General features: G+C 48.3%; 1 pseudogene; it reads right to left on the bottom strand.

Moving 5' to 3' along the window:
• Positions 1-385: 385 nt before the first annotated feature.
• LOC119293089 lies at positions 386-3,170 on the bottom strand (annotated as a pseudogene).
• Positions 3,171-10,509: the final 7,339 nt, after the last annotated feature.

A 10,509-nucleotide genomic window follows, 5' to 3' on the forward strand; every position in this document is an offset into this window, starting at 1 on the left:
TTTGATATAATGGCAATGGTGGGTAATTATTTCCCAGTTAATATAATCTAATGGCTATAGAAATGATATCTATTAAATCAATGGTCGGATATATCTACTTAATTATTATGGTAATTTCTGACATATTTATCTTTTTTCTGGTTAGCCCGTCATTTACTTTCTATATATAAAATAGATAAATAGATAGATGTCTAGAAAAACATCCAGGACACATGGTGAGGACGGAGGACTGGACACACATCGATCGATCACGAACACAAATTGACTCACAACACGACAGAAGCAGACGCTGGTAGCTAGCCTGCTGACATTCATTATCTTGACTTGGAAGCTGACATGCATAGACCATGGACACATGGACGGTGGCTGCATGCATGCGGACGCACTAGCGCGTCATCCCGGGGCGCGCGGCGGTGGCACTGCTCTTCCCAATCATCCTCCTCTCCATGTTGCCCCAGCTGCCACCCTGCACTCCACCAACAGACGACAAAGCTGATCGATCAACACACCGCCGCGCGCCCCTCAGTCTCAATGATGAAGAAGGTTCAACGGACGTACCGAGTGCCGTGTCGAAGCCACGGCTCTGGAGCTCGCGATACTCCTGGCAGAGCGCGCAGAGCGCGCAGGGCTCGGGTCGCCCGCCCTGTCGCCCGGGTTGCCCGCCCCGTCACCCGGCTCGCCTGGCTCGCCCACCATGCCACGGGCATCACCCTTGCCTGGCCCAGTAGCAGGCGGCCCAGCCGCCGCTGGCCCAGCGAGCACGGCAGCTGCACCGGCCAGCCCCGCCTCGGCTCCTCGTGGGTTGGCTCCGTCGTCGGCTGGGCTCGGCGGCCCCGTTTTGGCAACGTCGCCTGGTACTGAGTCTGATGACTGGCTCCTCCAGCCCCGTCTCGGCCACGACGCGTTCGTCTCTTGTGGCCAATCCCGTGGCGCCGGCGCCGTCCGCTGTGGTCCATCATCGACCACACGTGCGCAGTCGGTCTGGTGTTTTTTGCCCCAAGGAACGCACAGACAGGACTGTGGCGTGGCTTGCTGCATGTGTGGCTCATGCTGTTGCGGATCCAACGGCAGAGCCGTGTCATTTTCAGACTGCACTGGGTATTCCTCACTGGCGTGCTGCGATGGAGCAGGAATTTCAGGCTTTGCTGAAAAATGGCACTTGGCAGCTTGTTCCTCCGGTCTCCGGCGTCAACATCATTGACTCCAAATGGGTGTTTAAGGTGAAACGACATGCAGATGGTACTATTGAGCGCTATAAGGCACAACTGGTTGCCAAGGGTTTCAAGCAGAGGTATGGTCTTGATTATGAAGACACGTTCAGTCCAGTTATCAAGCCTACTACTATTCGTATACTGCTGTCTCTTGCTGTTACTCGTGGTTGGTCTCTTCGTCAGCTTGACGTGCAGAATGACTTCCTCCATGGAGTTCTTGAGGAAGAGGTTTATATGCGTCAACCACCGGGTTTTGTCGATCCTACACGTCCACATCATCTCTGTCGTTTGGTCAAGGCGTTGTATGGACTTAAGCAGGCACCTCGTGCATGGCATGCACGCCTTGGTTCTGCTCTTCGGGCTCTTGGGTTTATCCCCTCCACTGCTGACACATCACTGTTCCTTCTTCAGCGTCCTGAGGTGACGATGTATCTCTTGGTGTATGTTGATGATATCATCCTTGTCAGTTCCTCTAATGCTGCTGCTGATCGCCTTGTGTCCACATTGAGTGAGGAGTTTGCTGTCAAGGATTTGGGTGCTCTACATTACTTTCTTGGTTTGGAGGTGTCACGGTCCTCTACTGGGCTGACTTTGAATCAGAAAAAGTACTCCATGGATCTGTTGCGCCGTGCTGGGATGCTCAAATGCAAACATGCTATCACTCCGATGGCTGCGACTGATCGGTTGTCTGCCCTTGATGGAGATCTTCTTTCCACTGATGACGCCACTGAGTATCGCAGTCTTGTGGGTGGTCTGCAATATCTCACTATCAGCAGACCTGATGTCCCTTATGCAGTCAACCGTGTGTGCCAGTACCTTCATGCACCTCGTACCACTCATCTCTCGGCAGTTAAGCGCATTCTACGGTATGTCTCTTCTACTGCTTCGTATGGTCTGCTTCTTCAGTCTGCACCGTCTTGTGAACTTTCGGCTTTTTCTGATGCGGATTGGGCTGGAAGTCTTGATGATCGGCGATCCACGGGAGGATATGCAGTGTTTTTTGGTCCTAACTTGATCGCCTGGAATGCACGCAAGCAAGCCACCGTGTCTCGTAGCAGTACCGAAGCTGAATATAAAGCAGTTGCTGATGCTACTGCTGAGATCATATGGGTACAGTCTTTATTGCGGGAGCTGAGAATCTCTCCAGGTCATCCTCCAGTTCTATGGTGTGATAACATCGGCGCTACATATTTTTCATCTAATCCGGTGTTTCATGCTAGGACGAAACACATTGAGGTTGACTATCACTTTGTTCGGGAACGTGTTGCACAGAGACTACTTTGTATCAAGTTCATCTCCTCCAAAGATCAACTTGCTGACATCTTCACGAAACCTCTTCCACAACCACAGTTTATAGGCTGTAGGCGCAATCTTAACTTACTTTGTACTTCAGGTTACAGTTAAGATTGAGGGAAGGTGTTAGACTGTATATACGTAGTCTTGTATAGGCCTTGTACTGTACCTTTTGATACGTCTATATAATGAGATAGCCACACCCCGTTTTAGGGTGTCGAGCTAGTTTCTCAAACCGTATGTTTTACAAGGGCTAGCAGAACGAGTGCACGCAACAATCGCTGCATGGCTTCTCCTCCATCCCGTACTGCTCCCGCAGCCTGGAGCGGTAGCCGCAGGAGTAGAGGCAGCCGCCCAGCCCCGTCGCCCTGGCCAGCAGCGTGTACGCCGTCCCGCCCTTACAGCAAGCTGATGAGCAGTGAGTTGATGTGCCCCACTGGTACTTCTTCTATCCCATAATATAAGAACATTTTTCAAGCTTCATTCAGTCGTCGTCGTTTAGAAGGAAAGAAGAAAGATAGATGAACTGACATGTGGCTCCCTTGTCGGCGTTGTCGGCGATCTCGGCTATCCTCCCAAAACGACGCACGGGCAGAAGAGCGTCAGGCAGCCTGCATGCAGCACACCAAGGTTAGGGCACACATTAGGCCGGTCGGCAGCTTCCATGCATGCATGCTTGCCCGCCGGAACCACTAGTGCTAGTGCTCCTCTTCTCTAGGGAATACTTCGTACGTACATCATTAAACTTACAGCTGCCGACACAAGACGAGGGATAGGTAGTTCTTCTTGGCCAAAAAGCACAGGCGTCGGGTTGCATAGGGCTCCGCCTCCTCCTCCTCCTCCTCCAAGAAAGAAAGTTAGGGTTCGTGCCTCTCGCCGGCGCCGGCGCAGGTCCGCCTCGTCTCCGGTGGCCCTAGAGTCATGGAGGCGTGGTGGATCCTGGCAAGGGCCGGCGGGAGGGCTTCGTTTTTAGTCGTTTTTTTCAATCTTGTTAGGGTTTGTGTCCTACTCAGGAAGGCGAGACGGCGGTGGCTCCCTGAACATGGAATAAAGGTCTCCCCGCCTAGCCCCCGTTCCGGCGGTGCGTCTAGCATCGTTGGTGGGCGTGTGGAGGTGTGTCTCCGGCAAATCTATCTTTGGTGGATTTGCTCGGATCTCGTCGTTGTTTGTCTACGTTCGTGTGCCTTCGGTTTGTATCCTTTCGATCTACGTTATTTTTCATCGGCGGCGGTTGCTGTTCTGGGGTGCTGGTCCTATGGGGCCTTAGCACGACGACTTCCCGACTGTCTACTACAACAAGTTGTGCCCGGCTCCGGCGATGGAGGGGCGATGACGGCGGCGCGCCTTCGGCTCGCTTCGGTGCTTGTAATCGTCGCTAGGTGGTCTATGATTCTGGATGTAATTTTTATTTCTGTTATTCATTGTACTGCCATGATTGAAGATGAATAGATTGCAAGTTTTTTCGCAAAAAAAAACTTACAGCTGCCGACGCAAAAATGCTGAACGTACGGGTTGTTACATGAGCTTTACGGTGACCCTTTTCTCTAATTCGCTCCGTTCAGGTGGGCCCCCTCCCTCCTCTTAATCCAATGATAATTTGCCAGCTGAAACCAGCCCCGTAAAAGCCTGTAAGGGTCCGTCGCCGTAGTTGTCAGCAGCACATGCATGCACGTACGTGGGTTGGGGCTCAACGACGGCGGTTTCCTAATTTGCATCACACGGCGGCAACCTTGACCGCTGTTGTGACCTAGACTGCCTCCAACACAGCCACGTACAAAACTCGGGTACATACGTTGGCTCGCAACTCCAAGCAGGTTGTTTTCAACAGCTAGCGCGCGTCCCTTATATCTGCACCATGTAGTGTGTGTCCATGTTAAACTTGCCGCGTAGTCCTACAGCCTGATTGCCGTCGTCACACGTACCCATGTTATTTGCTGTAGGGTTTATCTTTTTGTTCACCATAGGAGGGCTCACTGGAATAGTTCTAGCAAACTCTGGGCTAGACATTGCTCTACATGATACTTATTATGTGGTTGCACATTTCCATTATATACTTTTTATGGGAGCCGTTTTTGCTTTATTTACTGGATTTTACTATTGGGTGGGTAAAATCTTTGGTCGGGGGCGGAGCTAGCGCCCGGCTAGCCTGGGCACTTGCCCGGGCTCACAAGTTACGCGACATACTACGATGGTACTGTCATAACGGGGCAAATTACTCCTCGTATGGTGGTTTACCCGGGCAGTAGGTAGCTGGGCCAATGGGCTTCCGTTTCGATCCTCTCTGCTCAAACACTATTAATTATTAAGTAAAAAAAAACCTACGTACAGACTAATGGGCTACGTACCTACGAGAGATAAGCCTACTCGTTTGATTTTTTTTTTACTGGAGATGAGAAGGAAACGATCGGTCCATCGCTCCACGCCTCCACCTCCCCGCTCCGTTCGGTTAATTTCTGTTCGCTCGAGACGGCCGCATCGTCGGTCCATCGGAGACGAAGACAGACCGGCAGCCTGGGCGCGCCGCCGGCAGCGGGCGGAGCTGGAGCTAATCCATCCGAGACTCTGAGGAATGCTTTGCATCATCGCCTACTTGTCCCCTTCTTCAGGATTAGGTGAGATTCATAGACTTATTAGGGCTTAAATTTTGAGGTCACGGCAAGGAAAATTGGTCATCAGGGATGATTGCCAGTTTATGAGTTTAGTTCTTGTTTAGGGATTTGTTCTACATATAAATATTAAATCCAAATTTTAAATCATTAAATTTGTGAGATGAGGAGGTTTTGGCAGAAAGTGTGAATGGTGTGCAACCACAAATAGAAGTAGAGCCACAACCACCATCTCGTATTGCCTTGTGTTTTTCTTGAATATATTGCAAATCACAACACTTGATTTATGTGAATATTAAAAATCCTTTTTTTTATCATGTTGTCTCTGCTAGGATGTTTGGATGATAATTTGGACAGCTATACTTTTGTGAGTAATATGATGAGTTTGGTTCTATGTGGCCCCGGTTCTATCACTTACGTTTCAAGTATCAACTATATTTTGGTTTATGAAACTAAATTTTGGTATATTATATATTATTTGACTGTCAAATTACATTTGTGTGATTGATCTGGTTATATTTTCACTACATTATTAACATGGATTTGTGATTTGAAAGTTTGATGCTATTTTATATATTATGTATCCTAACACTCGATTTTGGTTTTTTTATTAGACACTTAGGCTTAAACTCGCCCAGGCTTCACAAAAATTCTGGCTCCGCCACTGCACGTACTGACCTATGGTTGGATGGTTAGATGAACAGTGGGTATCCCCAGCCCACAAGGGTTCAAATCCTAGTGCTCACATTATTCTTGAATTTATTTCAGGATTTTCAGCGATGTGCTTTCAGTAGGAGAAGACGTTCCCCTCAACGACGAGGTGCCTGCGGTGACTTTGTAAACCTCAAGATGATATGGCGGCTCAATCTCTTGGAGGTGCTCATAGGGATAGGGCGTGTGTGTGCGCGTTCATAAGGGTGAGTGTATGCACGTACGTATAAACGCTTGCATCTGTACCGTGTTAAAACAAAAGACTGACATCGTGACATGTGTGATGAACTTGGCAGAAAGCGATGTTTCTTAGCTCGAGCTTAAATGAGTACGGACCAACAGTAAAATTACCCACAAAAGAAAAAGTTAGAAAAAGTTAAAAATTAATTCAGAAATTCTAATTTTTTTGTGACAAACATTGACACATGTTTTGAGTGATCTTCAAAGTTCCATCGATGAATCATATTAGTGAAAGTCGTGGAGAATGCTTGGAGAAATATCACGTCACAGCTGATGTACACCAAGGCTTGTTCCAAGTTCCAACAGGCTGTATGTGCGCTTCCCGCCGGCCGGCGGCGGAGTACCTCACTAGAGAGACCTGTCTGAGGGCGCGTGCATAATAATTAGATCCAGCCTGCCACAGCATCAGCATTCAGCATGCATGTGCACCTACGATCGCGCAGGGGACGCATGCAAAATCAACAAAAAAGGCCATGCTTACCATGTACTCCCTCCGTTCCTAAATATAAGTCTTTGTAGAGATTTCACTATATATCACATACGTACGTATATAGATGTATTTTAGAGTGTAGATTCACTCATTTTGCTTCGTATGTGGTCCATACTGAAATATCTCCAAAGACTTATATTTAGGAACGGAGGAAGTACAAATTTTCATGTCTGGTAGTTTTGTCAAGCATGCTACCAACAACTAATATAATTTTACTCTTGACGTAGCGGCTGGTAACTACATGATGGAGTTGCTGCACGTAGCGGCTGGTAACTACGAGCTCCATCATGCTACCAACAATAAAATTTGGGAACGGGTATATGTAAGTCATCTGAAAATTTATTTTGGTTAATTTCATTTTCTGGACCATTAGATTAAGATCCAACAACCGTCTTTCTTTGTTCTGCCTAAAGATTTTTTTTCCTCCTCCAAGCATTCCTTCTCCCACAAAATCGACTTATCAAAATTGCAAATTTAGTCAACTTGCATACATCTGTTGTCATATAATTTGGAGCTCCATCATATTAGCTCGAGTACTCCCCCATGCTTGGTCCACTCTCTCGCACTAATGCGGCCCTTATGGACCGCACTAGCGGGCCCAAATCTCACCTCCCCTCGTCGACTCTCTCGAGGCAGTGCTCAGAGGGAGGCCAATTTTGGTCTAGCCCTTTTGTGTGCATATCTAGCAGTGTGGCCTCCGAGCCAACGGGCCTGGTCAGGTTATTTGCTGACAGGGCGGAAGGCAAGGTGGAGGTTCAAGTGGACCGTTCGGTCACAGGCTCGAGGTTTGCAAGGAAGCCAACAAAAGTTAGTTTCGACTACGGTTAAAGTCGTTGATGGTACAACTTGGGTGTACGATTTGTTACCTTGCTGAAGGCATCGCATATTTATCATCTTCTATTACATATGCAACAGGGGAAACACTAGACTAGATCCTTCCCGAATCCAATGTTATTGACACTCGAGGTTGTATTCCCTCTTGGGGGCTTCATCTTGAAGTTGGACCCTAGGTAAGTTGGGTCGTTTCTCTTTTTGCGATGATGGTGGTGGAATCTTCACCATGTTGTTGTGGAGTCATAGATGCCAAGGAGGGGTCTTGGTGATGACAATTAAGCGAGATGGGTCGTCAGTTGCAGGGGTTTTGTCATCGGTGACTCGTCGTTCTTATTCGGCAATGTTTGTCATGTCGAGTCGGATACTGGTGGGGCTACCTACTATTTGGTGTTTGCTGACATGGGTTCCAGCTCTGTCATGGTAAGGTCTTTGTTGGTGGCCCTCGAAGGCGAACTTGGAGTCGAGGAGTGATGACAATGACACTTTATGACAACCCCGACAATGGTATTTTTCTCGATATTGTGTATGGGCTTCGTGTGGTTGCCCGGTCGGCTAGTGTTGCTCTATGCAGTCTAGGCAATATTTGTGGGTCTTTGTGATGGTTTTTTTGGGCTTTTTGCTTATTAACCGGGCAATCTACTTCTTATTACCGAGACGAGGAAAGTGTAAGAATAACTAGCATGTATTCTTGATGTAATTTTTACCTTCTTATCTAGACCTACACATCTATCATTTCCTTTTAAACTAGGATTAGATCTTGGAGGACAAGTATAGGCTGATTTTTAAGTGAGTTCTCTAAGTCTCAGACCTAGAACTTTAATTGCCAGTTTCAATTTTTTAGCACGTAGTCTTCAGTTTCATTAGACTTCATAATTTTTTTGTATGCATCAATACAAGGTTTACAATATTTTGTGGAACAATTAGTTCTACATTGTTTTTAAAGGAGGATGTACCCCCGGCCTCTGCATCTTGGTGATGCATGCAACCATTTTATTAATTATTCACATAGCTCTTACAAGGTAATACAACAGTAAGCCCGAAGCCACCATCTTGGCAACACCTGCCGCTACTCCTATCCCCCTGATGAAAGGGTGCCAAATGTTCGGGTCTAATACCAAATAGACATCGCACCAACACCTAACATCTAATGCCGGATGCCCCATCCAAGCCACAATACCTAGACTAGGTTACACACCAGTCCGGCGCACTTTCAGTGGGCACCACATGCGCACGCTGCAAGGGCCGTCACCTCCTTCATCAATTGATCCATCCTCAGATCAGATACTAACGGATCGAGCTTGCCAGGACTCTTTGCCATCGACACCACCATGATGCCAGACAATGTCGTCCTCCTGCACGAGTCCATCGCCACCCATCGAACGCCGAGTCTCCATCGCGTCACGCCGCCGAGATCTACCACCATCGATGTGTAGGATGAAGCACCGCTCCACCATCTACGGACACCCAACCACCAAGCCATCCACATGTCCGTTCAGCCGATGAATGTCTCCAAAGATGATGCCCCACGGGGGTGACGACGAAGATGTCATCATCATTTTATCCAGAAGGCCCCTCAGCACCTCCAACGAGGGCTACGACGTCCACGGGCGCCGCCATCAATGGTAGCCTCCTCCAGAACTGAGGTTTCCCCTGGAAACAATAGAGCGAAGGATGCCCCACCATCGCCTTCAATAAGGAAAACGACACCCACGGCCGCCGCCGACGATGGTGGTATCCTCACCCACTTCAGCTGCTAGGCCACCATCTCCTCCTTCATCCAATCCACCGCCGGAAAGACACCGCGAGGCAACACCCACCGACCAGATCGTTTTGGACCGATGATGAAGACAACCAAAAGTAGAGGAGGTCACATCGCTGCGTGACCAAGTTTATCTTATCTTCGATAAAAAATTGTGCCCCCTTATATTCAGTTCTACTGAAATTTGCAGAAGGCAAAATTCAGCAAGCTATGCGGTGGTCGTCGTTGAGAGGAGTGCCACGACGGAGGGCCAGGAAGAAGAGTGTCTGGCTGTGGTCAATCACGTCGCCAGTCGGCCACATCTGGGTGTGCCAAGTGCAACAGCATGAACATCGTGTCAACGCCAAGATTTGGTGAGCGGAATTATCATCTGTTGAGTCAGCTGCATGGCTAAATGCGCACCCAATTTATCTTTGATGTTTTCTTATATGTAGAAATTACTTGGAATCTCGTGGCTCACTACAGGAAAATTCGGTTTTCCCATGTGTTAGCCTATAAGCCGAGATCTATTTTTCGGGCACCCGGCTTATGCACCTCGAAGCCGAGTCCTGGGAAAACAACACCCGGCAAACAGGAAGGTCTCGGCTTATGGTCACCAATAAGCCGAGTGCGAAAAAAAAACTCTCGGCTTATACGAAGCTCACGGTATCTACTCGAAAAAGCACCCGGCTTATAGCACACACTCGGCAAAGACAGACTGCCACGTGTCCGCAACGGACGTGGCTGACGGCGCCGTCACGGAGCATCCTGTAAGCCGTGCGTCCGACGCAGGCACTCGGCTTACAGGACATATAAGCCGTGTGCCCCGTCAAACACTCGGCTTATAGGACATATAAGCCGTCAGCCCGATGAAAGCACTAGGCTTACATATTTGCGGATTTTTTTCAACCCATAACATTTATGCAAAATTGATTTAAGATGGTTTTCGTTGCATTTATATTTATTACTTAATTAGTATTATTATTCTCCCTTATGCTGTGGACTAGTAGTTTTCATGGGTCTTATTTGTGAAACTCTAAATTTAACGCCACTTTAATATTTATATGACTTTCGACCCCCTAGCGTACCCATATTATGATGACATGCAAAAGCAACTACTGAAACTTCACTCTACGCCGAGTGCTTTTCTCTTCGTCTAGATCCAAGACACGGGCACTCGGTAACGTGAAGTAAGGCATGGAGCCGAGGTAATTTCCCCCCCCCCCCCTAGTGGCCGGGCCTTCCCCTCCCTCGTCTGCAAAAGGCCTACGGATGTCGCAAAGACATCACATAGGACTTTACATGCCGCTTCTGGGCATGATTTCATGTGCCGCCGTGCAGATCTGCAATTTCCGGCGCCGAAACCCTAGCAGTGCAATAAATGTC

This window comes from Triticum dicoccoides, chromosome 4B (assembly GCF_002162155.2).
Source record: "Triticum dicoccoides isolate Atlit2015 ecotype Zavitan chromosome 4B, WEW_v2.0, whole genome shotgun sequence".
NCBI classification, from domain to species: Eukaryota; Viridiplantae; Streptophyta; class Magnoliopsida; order Poales; family Poaceae; genus Triticum; species Triticum dicoccoides.